Genomic DNA, 16,481 nt, shown 5'->3' with positions numbered 1-16,481 from the left:
CTAAGGAAAGAACTGGTGACTGCGGAGTTGCGTCTATGCTCCAGATTTATTCAAGCTGTAGTGGAATGTCGAAGGGAAAACCCCGCAAAAGTCCATATGAAAGGTCTTGAGTCACAAATACGTACCGGCAAAAGGCTGCCGGTATCACCTTCCTACTGGCAACCGGCAGAGCGAGCAAATAACCGGCCGTGCCGGTATAATACCGGCCTGGTGGCAACCCTAACTACGCAGCGCATTTGAACCACTCTATTAGGACCGTGTGATTCATTATGCGCTATACATTAACCGGTAATTTGGCCTTTGGGCGATATTTATCGCGAAAGCGGCGGGGTTTTCTTTTTCTCCCTTATTTCTTTGAGTGTGTGTATGTGGGGGGAGGCTTGCTGTTGCTGGGCACACGCGAGTCGGCATATCGTCACGATTTTAGATGGGAGGATGAAAGTGAGGTATATATACAGGAATAATGAAACTGATGAGACCGAAGTGCACTGTGGGTGGAAGGTATACGTTGAAGGGGTCTGTGCGCAAGTGCCGTTTCTTCGACAAAACCCCGCGAGGTTTCAGCTAAAACAGGTGGTGGTGACCACGTGACAAGCTCCTAGCCTATCGTCACCATTCCGAATTCGTTCTGTCGTGTGAGCGATTAAGCCTACACTCTTAAAAATGAACTTCACCACATGGCACGCTCCCAGCCAACCACCATCCCGAATGACAACGTTCTCGCCCCAGATTTGTTGAAAACGGGAGGCGGAGCCTATTTTGTTGGCATTATGCCATGCACAAAACAGGCTCCGCCTCTCGTTTTCAACAAATCGGGGGCGAGAACGTTGTCATTCGGGATGATGGTTGGCTAGGAGCGCGCTATGTGGTGAAGTTCATTTCTAAGAGTGTACTGATTTGTTGAAGACAGGAGACGGAAGGGATACCACTCACGATAAGTTTACACCGTTCATCCCTTTCTGGCTGCCCAATCGCGTGTGCCCCACAACGCAGCGACCCCCCCCCCTTTCCCCCTATTTTAACGGTGATTAGACCTATTCGCTAGAGGCACGTGTTTTTGAGTTCCTCGTTCCTATTTTGGTTCATGTACGTATCACGGAGCAGCCGCTAGGCGACGCCATGTTGCTCGGCCATGGCGACGTCTAGCGGTTCCAGGTCTTTGGGTTGTGCGCCCCTTTACGATGTGCCATTGTTCTCCCACACTCTTAAAAATGAGTTTCACCACATAGCACGCTCCTAGCCAACCAACATTCCGAATGACAACGTTCTCGTCCCTGATTTGTTGAAAACGTGGGGCGTACGCCTTTTTTATGACACTTATGCTGTTCATAATTGTGACAAAAAAGGCGTACGCCTCCCGTTTCCAGCAAATCGGAGGAGATAACGATATCATTCGAGATTACGGTTGGCTAGGAGCGTGCTATGAGGTGAAGTTCATTTCTAAGAGTGCACGTTAACGCTTTGTTGCGTTTTTTTTTTTTTTTACTTCCTTAGCATCTCGTTCCCGTCCCTTCTGCACAGCTGACTGTTTATTGTTAACGTATAGCCGATGTAGTTGCTTCTCGCATAGCAAATCGCGTGTCAGAGTCTTGAACATTCTTGGGACTATTATTATCGCAGCTGTCGGCCATTTAGTTATGCCAAGTTAATCTTTAATTAATACAGTTATGAACTCCTTCACCACGAAGCACCCCTAGCAAAGAGTACTTACCAGAATAAGAGAAACTAGCATGAGGACCAACATCTTTTTCGCACCTCGACTGAACGCGGATGTAAGTTGAGCGTGTATTCGTCAGGCATTTTATTACGTGACGTTGTGCTTTGCGATTCTGGTCCATCAGAGATGTAATGCATTCTGCATGTGTGCTGCTGACGGGGCCTGGTTACCGAAAGGCGATACGCATTCCAGTGTCACTTCTTCTAGCTACGTCAGTGATATGCATCAAACACATGCTCATATCGATTTAGTTCTTGCGCAGATTACGAAGCTGTGGCACTATTTCCCGTGTGAAACACTCTAAGAAAAAAGGGTGTCAAAAGGTGGTAACTTACCGCCTAGGTCAACATTGTCTGATAAAGGGCGTAAAAGGGTGGTAAAAGCAATTATCATATCTCCAAATTTCTAGAAAAAGGCCTACGCCCACTCTCGCTCATGGAACCAGAAGCGGTAACCCTATCATTCGTCAGTACACTGTTAAAACGGAACTTCACCACATAGCACGCTCATAGCCAACCATCGTTCCGAATGATATCATTCTGTGCATTGATTTGTTGAAAATGGGAGGAGGCGCCTATCTGGGACAGATTATCTTGTCCCAGGTAGGCGCCTCCCCCCTGTTTTGAACAAATCATGACAGAGAATGATATCATTCGGAATGATGGTTGGCTAGGAGCGTGCTTTGTGGTGAAGTTCTGTTTCAACAGTGTAGCAGGTCGAACTTTGCAACCTTTACCGCAATTGTTGCGGTGAATCACCTCATCCCATAATCATTCATGTAGTAGTTGTTGTTGTTTGCAACCTTTTAGGCACAACATATGCAACAACTATTACGTCCTAAAAGGTGTAGCGGCTCCAACTTTTTTTTTTTTTTCTTTTCTAAGAGTGAAGGAGAAGGTGTTGAAGAAGCCTCTTCAGTCTTTGCTCTCCTGGGCAGCCAGCCATCACAGTCCACCCACAACAGTGATGAATTATCACTGTACAGAGCAATGATTGGGAGTCTTATACTACATGAAACAACTATAACACCATGGGCGATGGTACGTGGGCTAAGTTTGCTGACCTGTGAAAACCGCAATGTACATCTCAGCACCCGTAAAGAAACAACGAAGAAGAAATAGATCGAAGCAGAAACCTCACGTCGATAATATTTCGATATTTCGAATTACTGTTCGAAACATCGGCGACGCTCAACCAGGATGGTTTTGCGTCTTCCTACCTGATCGACGGATTTTATGCTTGTCGCCGAAGAACAATATAGAAAGAAGAGAGCACATGGCCCCGGTCTTGAACGTTCACATAGCGATCGTTATCGTTATAAGTATTTGAAGTTCGCGCGTTCTCAAAGCCCGCTTTGATTGGCTCGCGCAAGTGCTCGTGCCGAGCCACGGGCCGAAGGGATGCATTTCACGCGCGTTATGGGATACCAGCTCGCGTGACTCAGTGGTTAGCGTGCTGGCCGTGTCACGTCGACACTGGGAGGTACCCGGATTCGAGTCCCGGTGCCCGCTGTGCTGTCTGGGGGTTTTTCCTGGGTTTTCCTCGGACGCTATCAGACATATGTCGGCACAGTTACCTTAGAAGCAGACTTGTGCCCGTTACTCGAAAAAAGTAATTGATTACCGTTACCGCTACTTCTACTCAAAAAGTAATTGATTACCGTTACCAATTACTCGACTCCAAATGTAATTGAGTAACGAGTAAAAAAGTAACGCGTTACTTCGGTCGTTACTCTGCATTCCCGCAAATTATGCCCGTCTTTGTGTGCCTCAGATAAAAAAAAAGGTTCAACGCCGGAACAGCTGAAATAAAACGGGAAACAAAAACGCGTAGGACAGGTAGATCTCTACGTCTACTGTATTTGTCTATTTGTCGCGCCACAGGGAAGACGTTGACCCGACTGTGGAAGAACATTGCCTGGAACTTCCCCATGACTCAGTAAACCTCCAGAGCTTCAGGTACCACCACACTGGCGTAGGAAGAGATTAGGGAGAGAGGCCCTGAAATTCCAGAACGTTACAATGACCTGCGCTTGCTAGAGTAGAACGATCCAAGTTAATGCTGACGGCACGAGGGGCTTGACTTGGATCAGAACATCTGAAAGATAAGTTAATCTCTGCCGGAAATGTAATCAATTACTGAGTAATCGATTACTCCAAAAAGTAATTGATTACTTTAAAAATTACTTTCGCAGTAAAGTAACTGATTACTCGAAAAATTACTCACAAAAGTAATTGATTACAAGTAACGCAATTACTAGTAACGCGTTACGCACAAGTCTGCTTAGAAGTCGGCCCAGAACGCACATTCCCCCAAGGGCGTCAGTGGTGACGTTGCCCACCTCTGTGAGGGCGACGACGGCAACTCCTTTCAGCACCACCACAGCCACCGTTATGGGACAACGACAAGCTGAAGAACCGTCGATCTAACTCTCCGGACATTATGCTCGATGCGCATTACTGCCGACAGCAGTTCTTCTTGACTTCCTTTTGGTTGTTGCTGGTCCCCAAAAATGATACGCTGCTGTCCCTAGCATCTTCGATGAGCGTACAAGACGACGCACACTGATTACGTGGATCTCACTATACTTAAGAGTAACAAATACGCCAGAGTCGCCCAGCGAACATGAAAAGCCAATGGAAACCGACGCAAAAATCATAACCCGGAAGGATCGATGGAGCGCTTCATTCACTTAGCACCGCATAGCACGCGCCTATAGCTCAATTCGTCGCGTGACCAAGTCCCCTTCTTCTTCTTTCTGTTTTATTTGATTTATGTGCTTATTTATTTCATTTCATTTATTTATTTTTCGTTAAACCCGAAATCGAAATCGAAAGCGCGACATTTTTCTGCTTCGCAGCCACGTGCGTATCACATGCGGGTGCTCAAGTAACGGCCGGGGTGTATATGAAACCTGCAGATATGCAATCTGACCAGATTCGGAGCCCGACCTCCTTCCAAAAAAACGTTTATGCAATGCTTATACGTCATGGTTCGCGCGAGGAATCGCGACAGGGCGGAATTATTATTGCGTCGGCGTTGGACTCGTATTGGGCCACAGCCCTTAGGTATACAAGCACGGTGATTGGGCGTTATTTTTGTCGCTGAAAAAAAAAGAAAAAAAGAAAACGCGGCATTCCTAATATTTTAGCGCGGCACTCGCATATGTTTCCTTCCTTTTCTTTTTGTCGCGGAACGCTATAGGATCTCGCTCATTATTACTGCATTCCTATTTATGCGTTTATTTAGTTGTTCCGTGCTAGCGCCGCGAAGCAACTGTGGCTATGAGCGGCGTACAGATGTGGACAGACGGAGAGAGTACAGCAGGAAGGAGTGGGGGTTAGTATGCGTCCTGGGCCGACTTCAGGGGGAACTGTGCCGACATTCGTCTGGAAATTCGTCTTCCGAAAACACAGGGGAAACCTCGGACAGTGGTAGGATTCGAAGCCACAACCTCCCAGTTTTCAGCACGACCTACACTCTTAAAAATGAACTTCACCGCATAGCACGCTCTGCGCCAACCATTGTCACGAATGATAGTGTTATCGCTTCTGATTCGAGGAGAGAGGAAGGCGTACGCCTTTTTGTGTCAATTACCATGTATCTAAATTGACACAAAAAGGCGCACGCCCCCTTCTCTCTTCGAATCAGAAGCGATAACCCTATCATTCGTGGCAGTGGTTGGCGCAGAGCGTGCTATGTGGTGGAGTTCTGTTTTAACAGTGTAGCTTGACTACACTCTTAGAAATGAACTTCACCACATAGCACGCTCCTAGCCAACCATCATCCCGAATGACAACGTTCTCGCTCCTGATTTGTTGAAAACGTGAGGAGGAGCCTATTATGCCCATTATGCACAGCACAAAATAGGCTCCTCCTCCCGTTTTCACCAAATCTAGGGCGAGAACGTTGTCATTCGGGATGATGGTTGGCTAGGAGCGTGCTATGTGGTGAAGTTCATTTCTAAGAGTGCACCACCAACGAGCGGAACACCCGAACCAGCCATGCCGCTGGTACTGCATTCCTAAAAGAGATGGCGGAACTGCTTGCCGTAATGGGGAGCGCGCGCACAGCCGGGGTCTCGGATTCGAACCCGGGACCTTCAGAACTCATTATCTCGTAACATGCTCCTTAGTCAAGCGTCTGTCTAAACGATATTATTCTCCCGCGGGATCTATCGAAAATAAATCTCGTACGCCGTTCTCTGACACTTTGCTTTTACGTTAACTGTCCCAAAACGGCGTGCGTGCGATAACGATATCATTCAGCGCTATATACACGGCATTGATCGTGTTTCGTGACGATGTTCCGTTTTAAGAATGCACAAAATTGGGCTGATGCTCATTTTGGTAGAAAAAAAAAGAGACCCGAAGATTGATTGCTTGATAGATTTGTAAAAGAAAAAAAATGGAGAAGATCTCGGTTGGTAGCCGAAGAAAACTTTTACGAGTAGGCGAAATAAGTGACTTTCGACGAATAGTCAATTACAATGACGAGTTTTACATGTTGGCCCAATCAGGAATCCCCACGTTTATATATATTATATCAAATCTTATCACATCAGAAATGTAACACAGTGTTGCCCCGTCGGTAGAAAAATTGTTGGTTGATGTCACGGCACATCAACATACAATACGGTGTAATCGGCACTTTGAATCCGTGTCCACGAAGTTGTGTGACGTGTTAGCTTTCAACTAACACGATTGGTTGCCAAATAAAAACTTTGCACGTATGTTTGAACGTACTATGAATGTCTGTTCTACGATGGGTCTCGTGTAGCTTTCCTTTTTAGACCATTTTCGTGTAACTAAAAGCAGATAGAAAATCTTTTTTTATTATTATTAACGAGGTCACGCGTTTTGAATCTGCCACTGCAACATCCCTCTCCACCACACGTGATGCTCCTGCTGGTGTGCTTCTATAAATAGCTCATGGCGCAATATGAGCTTTCCGAGTCTGCAGTCATTCTTATTCTTCATCATTATTTTTATATGGCACACATTTACGAATCTGACGATGCCAAGAAATCGCTGTGGCGATTGTCTGACGAGAATCACCCGTCGCTGTTGCTATGTGACCTCGAGTGAAGTTACCCAGCGAGCCTTTTTTTTCCCCGCTGGGAAGGCATTCATCCTCTTTGTTCCCCTTTTGAGCGACCACGCTCAAGTGCAGGCTCTGACGTAGGCGTCTTCCGACCAATGAGACGCGGGAGCAGCGCTCGATCCCGGACTCCGCGGAGCTTTCCGACCCAACCTCGTGACCTTTGCCTTTCAACCCATCGACTCCATCCTCCGGAAATCGGGCATCTATTCGCAAATTACTTTTTCCGCTGCATGACGGGCACCACATTATATCAACAGAAGCCTAACCAACACGCTCGCAGTTATTGTTTCTTCCTGAATGGGTAATATTTCGCGGTCAACGTTTTTTTTTTTTTTTCTCTGCTGCTCGAATACAAATCACATCCCAGGCTCCAAGTTGAAAGCCACTAAGAAATAAGGACAACGGAAAAGAGATGCGTCCTGTTAGCGGTAGACCTAACTAGCAAAAGATCAGCGTGCATTCAGCAAACTCAGTACCGATTGAGTGAGGTCGCGTCATTGTACTGACAGACGCTTTGAGGTCAGATTTTCGTGCCCGAAGAAACGTAAAATACGGCATTAGGGAATGGCTTTCACGAGAGAATCGTGGGGACCGTTAGGAAGATGGCGCCTTTGAAGCACAGCGTCCTTAAGCCCTTAACCCCCACCAAGTTTCCTCAGTGAGAGCTACAACCACTGTACATCTGCTAAGAACCAGTGCATTATGTCTGCAAGGAGGAGAAACACGGCGAGTGGAGGCCCCCATTTGCTCGGCGTCCTATATTCCAACCGGAGGTTACCCTGGTGATCCAGGAGACGCACGGCTTAGGGCGCAACGCGAAAAATAACCGCTCAATTATTGCGGAGTTATACGCTGGGGACACCGGAAGGCACCTTAAGAACTCCGGTGCAGCATCAAAGAAGCCTAATTTTAGCGATTCGTTCGGCATCATGGATGTAAGGCGGGAGCGCTTTCTTTTATCCCTTTCTGCGGCGATCGATCTGAGAGGCCCGAGATGGGTTCTCTCGCTCTTGTAAGCTGCTGCCTGAGAGAAAATGTCGGTACAGTACCTTGTTTGTTGTGGCCAGCTTCCGCAGGAGCAGCGCAGCGGCCCAGGGGAGGCTAGTGCTCTCACCAGCCATGAGTGCTCTTGCAAAAGTCTCCCGGAGCAGGATCGTCGCTCGCTTCCACCCACACGTCTCCCAAGTGCTGCAGCCGAGAGCGCCAGCGCCGCCGCTCGCCACTGCGCGGCGCATCGGGAGAAGATGAAGGCCGGGGGAGAGTTTTCCCTTCATTCGGGATTGCACGACCGAAAGCTCGCATTGGCCAGCCCGTGTTTATCAACAACTCGTTCGATGTATGGGCATGTATACCGTGAGACTAATTGAACGACGCTGATACTTGAAACAGCGGTGAATCGTATATGGTTGCTGCTTTATAATTCTAGCTTTGCGTATCCTTCCCCGAAGGATGGCTTCCTTCCGTGGATCCTACCGGGTACCGTTCCCTCATTGCGATGGGCATTATACGTCCGAGTATTTTTTTTCAGCCACTATTATTTTTTCTTTATTTCCGTTTCCATGAAAGGTGGAAACGGAACGCCCATGAACAATAAGAGCAGAACTTTGCAGTAACACGTACTAGCGTTACGTCATTACACAACAAGTAAAGAATACTAGAGGTTGGTCCACTAACCGTGATCGAAATTCGTAGTAAATGACGTGCACTCTTAAAAAAAAAAAAAAAAAAAACTCCAAAGGGTGTAGTCCCCAAAAAAGGAGTTACTATACACCTTTTTTTTTTTAAAGAGTGTAGGCAACGAAGAGACATGCGGTTGAGAGATTTTTTTAAATACCAGGAACATTTGCCACATATTGGTATCATTTTTATTTCATTTTAGCCGATGGAAGTTTAATTTACTGAATTGAACTTCGAAATTTCCCGAGTCAACCTAACGCATTCTTTGCGGAAACGGGGTCATCGTGGTCACTTTACTTAGTACAGCACCTGTAACGTAACCACAACTGCTTAAAGGTACTGTAAAGCAGTAGACAAGCAGGATATGCTGGCGACGTGGCTTGAGACTTTGTTGCTTGTAAATCCCATATGCGGAACGATACGACCGCAACGCTCTCTAAATATTTTTAATTTATCATTAAAAATCCGGCATTGTGTAGCGGCGCGACGCCTGGTGTCGAACGACCCCCTGTGCAGTGGGCAACAGTGTCGAATATGTATTATGTATGCAGCACTATTTTGTCGCGTTTTGTTCTTTTGGTGGCCCTATTATTTCGTATCATATTTCAATAGGAATGCAGAGACCCCTTTTCAGTGTGTTTTTTGAGAAATAAAATCAAAAAGAAACGCAGCGCTGTTCGGCTGTCGGGCCCAGTGTTATACGCATGCAACGTGGTTGCCGCCGTATGCGGCTGAGAGTATGGATCCCTTCCGAATACTAATACAGTGTTGCCCGTAATCTCTAGTTTTAATTTTCTAATTAACTGCACCACCGATTGGAATGAAATTTGCACCGTTTTTGTGCTGATGGCTTGGACTATCGAATAGCCACGCTAAATGAAATTCTGCCTCTGCTGCTTTACAGTACCTTTAAATAAATTGGCCGAAAGTCCGCGAAAATCAGTCGGCTCTATAGCATAAGCGCCAAAGGGTGGCGCATGGGGGGGGTTACATTGACACGCCAAAGGAGGGTCGCACGATGCGTGATGCATCACGAGCACATCGTTAATGCATCGTTAATTTTACACGATACGCTTAGCGTACTGTCAAATGGATCGGTAGGTTTTCCTTATCGGTCCATTGACACTTTCCTAGGAACCTGAAAACGCTGCCGAAGAGGAAATACGGATGATGCAGCTGGAAGTTGCGAATTGGTATAGCTTGGACCCACATGGAAGCCGATATTGAGTACTACCCACTATCTTGCAACCGGTACTTCTCACAGAGACTCATCCTCCAACACCACCTGCAACAACTTCGTTACCCTACGTCTCTTTGGCCACCCTGCTCGACCCGGTTCTGCACAACCAGGGGGCGGTTACGACTATACCCTCTTGAGCTTTCTTCCTGCCGCCGGCCTCTCGACCAGCATCTATAAGGCACCTTTTGTGTGTGTGTGTGTGTGTTTTCTTTTCTTCTTTCTTTTTCTTCTTTAAGGAATAGCAAGTCGACCGACGCCTGACTAATTTTTCCTCCCTTTTTTTTTTCAATAAACATCGACAACATGTCAGCAGTTGTCGTTGCGTTACAGTCCGTTATATACAGGTGCCATACTGGGCGAAATGACCACGAGGAACCCATCTGCGCAAAATAAAACGTTAGGTTGACTCGGGAAATTTCGGAGTTCCCAGTTCAAGAAATATAAATCTCCCTCAACTCAAACAAAAATAAAGGTGCTGTTTATATGTCGTCCCAGGACGCATACTAACCCCTCCCCTTTTCCCCTCTCCTTCCTATACTGTCCCCTCTCCATTTGTCCACGTGTGTAAGCCACTCATAGCTGCAGTTGCTTCGCGGCGATAACACCGAATAAAAAAAAATGGTACCAATATGTGGCAAGTGTCCCTGGCAGAAAAAAAAAAAAAATCCCTCGACTGCATGTCCCTCCCTTGCTTAATACGTTAATACGTAACCTATAATTATGGCGTAATCGTACCCTATATATATATTCGCGGTACCCCTCGTACATGATATCTAGCGAACCTTATAAACAGAGCACCTCATGTACAACGCGTACCTGATATTTCACGTACCTCATGGGACGTGTACCTGATATTCGCTGTACCTTTTAATGTACGTACCTGATAAAAGGGATACCTTATACCGGGTGTTTCAGTTAAATCCCCGGGCTAAATAATTCGCGAACGGGAGCACCAATCCACGAGCTTTCTTTTTTACAAGTATCTGTCCGATACCACGTACAAGCTGCACACCATGTGAATGAGTGGGAGGCGCTCATTATTAAAATAAAAATGCAAATGAGTTTCGTAAAAAAGCGTAACTTCTAAACCAGGGCGCTGTCGGCATTAAAATGGGTACTACCCCTTTTGGGACCTTCAGTGGACACCTTTTAGAGAAAAATCTGCCACCGAAGCGGGTCATTTGTTGCAGTAATTAATTAGTTTCGGTTTACGTATTTTTGTCGCGGCTTGTCGCTGCGAAGCGCAAAAGGACGCTCTTTCACTCCCTTATCCATCAATGAATTACGTCCTTACACCAATGAATTACACCAATGAAATACGCCCTTTTGCGCTTCGCCGGGACCAGCCGCAAAAAAAATACGTAAACCGAAACCAATTAATTACTGCAACAAATGACCCGCTTCGGCAGCAGATTTTTCTCTAAAAGGTGTCCACTGAAGGTCCCAAAAGGGGTAGTACCCATTTTAATGCCGACAGCGCCCTGCTTTAGAAGTTACGCTTTTTTACGAAACTCATTTGCATTTTTATTTTAATAATGAGCGCCTCCCACTCATTCACACGGTATGCAGCTTGTACGTGGTATCGGACAGATACTTGTAAAAAAGAAAGCTCGTGGATTGGTGCACCCGTTCGCGAATTATTTAGCCCGGGGATTTAACTGAAACACCCTGTATATATAGTACCTTCTGAATTGTGAACATTATATAGCCGATGTACCGTACAAAATCCCCCCTCCTATTGTCTACGCTAAACGGATTATGAGACAATGCAGCGCGTACCGTATAGAATGTAGGATACATTTTTGCAGAAATCTGCCTCGTAAACCGGGATTTTAGAAGGTACAGAGTTTAGAGTGGTACCATGAGTTTCTACCATGCTTGGTGAACCACCCTGCATTTTGCACGGTTGCACAGATTGTAGATATATACCAATGAACATGACAGAACATTTATGAGTTTTGTATTTTAAACTTTCTTTGCCCATTCTCTTCTGCTCCGGGCTATTAAACAACAAAGGAGATGGGACAGCGTCGGAGGCCTGTAGCGCGCGGCGCATTTAACTCGTACGACGTTCGATGGCGTGGAACTTTGCAAGTCTTTCTGTAGCGTGTCTGACTTGTATTGTGTCACTTTTCTTTTTTTGTTAATTGACGTGCATTGCACAACCACTGAAGTGAAGTATTTTCAGAAAAATTTATCGTTGCAGTAAGCCTGGATTAGTACACATGTGTACCTGATATAATACCTATAGCGTATAGTAACTAACGGCTGCGTGTGCAACTGAAATTATCGGTTACAAATTGCTATCTTTTGCACTGTAGCCTGCTTTTTTTTGTTATGTTTGCCACTATAATGTCGTAACCCAGCCAGCTGACCGCAATCCAGATGGAAGCAAAATAAAGAGTAAAGTAAAGTAAAGTAAAGTTAACTTGGCTTGGTATAATTAGGGAGTGACTTTTTCAGGTTAAACCCAATAGACCATTTTAGAAAAGCAAGCGCCACCTGTAGAGTGTATTGGCATCAAATGGAAGGCCGGCCACAGGGGCAGGCTTCGCCTGGGGCGCTTCAGCGCCACCTGTAGTACGCAAGGGCTCATGGGAACTTAGAGCGCCTTGAAGCATTACGATACGGCCAGAGGCGGAGGTAGAAGAAGAACAACAATATTCCCGGTGTGCTCAGCATCAGCGTCAGCCGATATAAACCATATCCGAAGCAGACGACGGAGCAGTGTCCCTCAAAGTTCCCATGCTGCCTTGCGCCACGCGCTTGGTGGCGCGCGCATCTTTTTAAAATCGTCTATTCCGCCCGGTTATTCCCCCCACCCCCGAACTGACCTCCGACCAATTCGGGCTAAACCCGATTTCTCTACGAATTCCCAGTCACTATTTTCTTTCTATTTATTTCTTAATTTTCTTTATTTATTTATTTCTGGAATGGCAAGCCGACGTCTCGTTTGGCTGACCTTTCCCCCGTTTTTTTTTTCCTTTTCGTCTAATAAATATATCCCCCTCCCCCAGTCACTATGAAATCCTCAAGTGACGTTTACACTGAAGACGAAAATGTCGCTACGTGGAACACATGTAAGAGTGGGTCACTTACGTTCCCAGCAATACACCCATGTGTATCAACACTGTCTATGCCTACTCTACCCCATTGCTGGAGCTGAAGCGGGGAATGAAGTAATGGGTCCCGTTACAATGAGGATCGAAGTCCTGTGGCGTCCAAAAAGGCGAAGAGAGCCTTGAGGACAGAGCGTTGGTGAGCTGGATGCGGCCAGGGGCCAAGCAATTTGGTGAGGGAGAGGGGACGGGAGTCTAGCTCGTTGAGGGAGGCGGAGAGTACGGAGCGGGAAGGGTGGTAGTGTGGGCAATGGAGAAGAATGTGCTCGAGATCTTCAACAGCACCGCAGTGACTGCAGTGGGGAGAGTTAACTTGTCTCAAGCGGTAGCGCCACTGTGCTGTGAAGGCCACGTCGAGGCGCATTCGATGAACTAATGCGGCGTCTTGACGAGAGATATGTGCTGGCATGGGGAAAGCGAGCGCTGGGTCAACTCTGCTCAGCATGGCCGGGGGTAGTATGTCGGCGGTCCGTTGGCGGGTAGCCAGAGGAGTCACAAGGCTTCCGAAGTATGGACCACCGATCAACTCTCAGCAGTGCAATACGCGTCCGTGTCCGAGACGAGAGAGCTGCTTCGGCGGCGCTGTCCGACAGTTCATTGCCTTCGACACCGCACTGAGGGGGAACCCATTGGAGAGAATGCTTCGTAGACAAGTTTGTAACATGGTTAACACATCCATAACGGTGAAGAGGAGCCTCGTATGCCAGAATTTTCAATTGCTTGCAGCGCAGATGCTGAGTCAGTAAAGACCACCCAATTCGGTGGGGGGGGGGGAGGAACGATGTGCTGAAAAAAGAAGAAAAGTATGGCGTAGAGTTTCGCAGCTGTGGATGATGTACAATGCCAGGGGCGACGTCCCTGAACTACGCCTTCGTCGGGGATGACAAATGCTGACGCCGACTTGCCATTTCGAGATGCGCCATCGGTGTAAGCGGCGGTAGAGGAGGAAAACTTCGCGTCTACGAAAGCATAAAAATGGGCTCGAAGGACTAGAGAAAGAACCTGAGCTCTGCGGACCTGGAGGTCAGGAAGACGTGCGAAGGTGGGTGGCACAGGCATAGACCAGGGGGCGTCCGGCGGTGTGACAGTCTTAGGTGTGAAGCCGGTGGGAGCGTGGCGTGTCCTCTGCGCTACGCGATGGAAATCACTTTCAGGACGGTATCGAATTTTCCTTAGGAGTGGGTGACGGGGAACGTGCTCACGCAAACGGAGGAAGTGTCGAGCCGTTTCCCGCTCATGGAGGACCTCCACCGGGAGTTCTCCAGCTTCAGCTAGGACTTGTCGTGTTTCAGCCATTTTTGGAACGCCAAGGCAGCGACGAAGGCTTCGGCTAACAGGGTCCGAAGGGTATTTAACGATGTTGTAGAAACCCTATGCAAGACAGGAAGGCTGTAAAGCACAGTCGCCCTTACCAAAGCCCCGTGAATGGCTAAGAGGGAGCGTTGATCATAGCCCCAGCCGAAGCCAGAAAGATGTTGAATGGCAGGAAGGCATCGCTGCACTTTGGTTTCAAGGTGCTTGATGTGGCGAGCCCAGCGCAGGTGAGAGTCCAGGACCACACCAAGGAGGCGATGGGAACGCCAGCGAGCTTCCGTGCACCAACCCAACGAGGGAAATTACTCATGGCCTCGTGGGTGAAAGGGAGCTCGACGCACTTTCCGGGCGAAAGGTCCATTCCAAGTCGCGTAAGGTAGAGATGAACGTTGTTTAAGGCTTGTTGTAAACGGCTTTGAAGGGCTGGGCGTAACTTGCCTACTGTCCAAAGGGCAACGACATCGGCATACACGGAGAATGCTACCTTGCGTGGAACTATCGATTTTATTCCTGCCATTACCACATTAAAAAGTGTAGGACTCAGAATGCTTCCTTTGGGTACGCCTTGATGAACAGGGTGCTTGGGGCTTTGGCCGTGAGATGTGCGGACAGCGACAGTTCGGTCCATAAGGAAATCGTGAAGCCAGCTGAAAAGTCGACCAGAGACTCCAAAAGACCGCAACCCATGGAGCACACAGATGTGCGAGATGGTATCATAGGCGCGCTTAATGTCCACCGAGTGGGCTAAGGCGTCCGCTCGTTGGTGGTAACCAAGGTCGTGCTGAAGACTGGAAGGTGGTGGGTTCGAATCCTACCGCCGGCTGTGCTGTCTGAGGTTTTCCCTGGGTTTTCCGAAGACTTTCCAGACGAATGTCGGCACAGTTGCCCCTGAAGTCGGCCCAGGACGCATACTAACTCCCTGTCCCCCGCTCCTTTCTGCTATCCTCTCTCCGTCTGTCCACATCTGTACGTCGCTCATAGCCACAGTTGCTTCGCGGCGCTAACACCCAATTAAAAAAAAGCTTAATGTCCAAGAAAACCGATACAACGATCCGCCGATGAGCACGAGCATGTTGGGCTGTAGAGACCAGATCGAGAACGGGATCCATAGAACTTCGGTGGCGGTGAAATCCAGCCATTTCCTGAGGGAACGCACCTTATTTTTCGAGCCACCAGCCGAGGCAATGCAAAACCATTCTCTCCATCAGTTTTCCTATACAGCTTGTTGGGGCGAAAGGAGGATAGGGCATTTGGGGGTTTGCATGGTTTGAGGATTGGAACAACTAAAGCCTCATTCCAAGGCTTTTCTTAATAGACAAAGAGGAGAAACAAAACCACCCGATAACACCCGAAGGCACAATTATCGCCCGATTTCTTCCTGAATTACAGATTTAAAAATAGCGCCCGATTTTTACCCCCGAATCTGAGAAAGGCATTTAACCCGAAAAAGTCACTTCCTAGGTATAATATCAATTTCAATACTTCCTTAGAATTTCAATACTTCCTTAGTATTTCAATACTTCCAAGGAATATCCTATGCTCCGGATAGTCCGGAGAATAAATTATGTATATCACCATCCCAGGGTCACGTTATACGCGAAAAAATGGACGCCCAATATTTTAACCTAGTTGACAAGTCCTACAAGGTAGTGCAGAATACTGACTCGATCCTTTTTATGAAAACGGCGCCGCAGCACTAAAAGAGCTTTTATCTCTTCGTAATTAAAAAAAATGTTCATTAGTCAAAATTAATGAGGAAGACGTCCCAGGAGGTTGCTCTGTGGGCATAAGGTGATCAAATTGACACAGAAGATATGGCCATTCATTGTATATAAGCGAATAAGGCATTTAACTGTCTTATAAAATTCTGTTCACATTAGCGCGGACAACGTGTGCGTGGCAGTAAGGTTCAAGGGGACTTCTCAAGACGGCAGAATTAATTCGCGCTGATGGTCTGATGCTCGTCTCGTAATGCAAAGCCGGAATTGTCATCCAGTCGGAGTCCACCTGCAATTCAAAGTTTTTTTTTCCTGGGCCAGTCAGCGTCCCCCTGCAATTTAAAGTTTTATTATTTCCTCGGCCAGTCGGCGTCCACCTGTAAATTTAAAGTTTTATTATTTCCTGGGCTATTCAGTGTCCACCTGCAATTCAAAGTTTGATTATTTCCTGGGCCAATCGGCGTCCACCTGCAATTCAAAGTTTTTTTATTTCCTGGGCCAGTCGGCATCCACCTCCAATTCAAAGTTTGATTATTTCCTGGGCCAGTCGGCGTCCACCTGCAATGCAAAGTTTGATTATTTCCTGGGCCAGT

At 47.2% G+C, this 16,481-nt stretch overlaps 1 protein-coding gene across 2 annotated transcripts in view; it reads right to left on the bottom strand.

Annotated features, from left to right (window-relative positions):
• The window catches only part of LOC135370316 (innexin unc-9-like), a 73,681-nt gene extending 65,647 nt beyond the window's left edge, over positions 1-8,034 (bottom strand). For both annotated transcript variants that reach the window (XM_064604035.1, XM_064604036.1), the window contains exon 1: positions 7,870-8,034. The gene's annotated coding sequence lies outside the window, so the exon portion shown is untranslated. The remainder of the gene's footprint in view (positions 1-7,869) is intronic.
• Positions 8,035-16,481: the final 8,447 nt, after the last annotated feature.

This window comes from Ornithodoros turicata, chromosome 10, assembly GCF_037126465.1.
Source record: "Ornithodoros turicata isolate Travis chromosome 10, ASM3712646v1, whole genome shotgun sequence".
Lineage (NCBI taxonomy): Eukaryota > Metazoa > Arthropoda > Arachnida > Ixodida > Argasidae > Ornithodoros > Ornithodoros turicata.
Note: the sequence above shows the minus strand (reverse complement) of the source record. Positions and strands in the feature narration are given on the sequence as shown.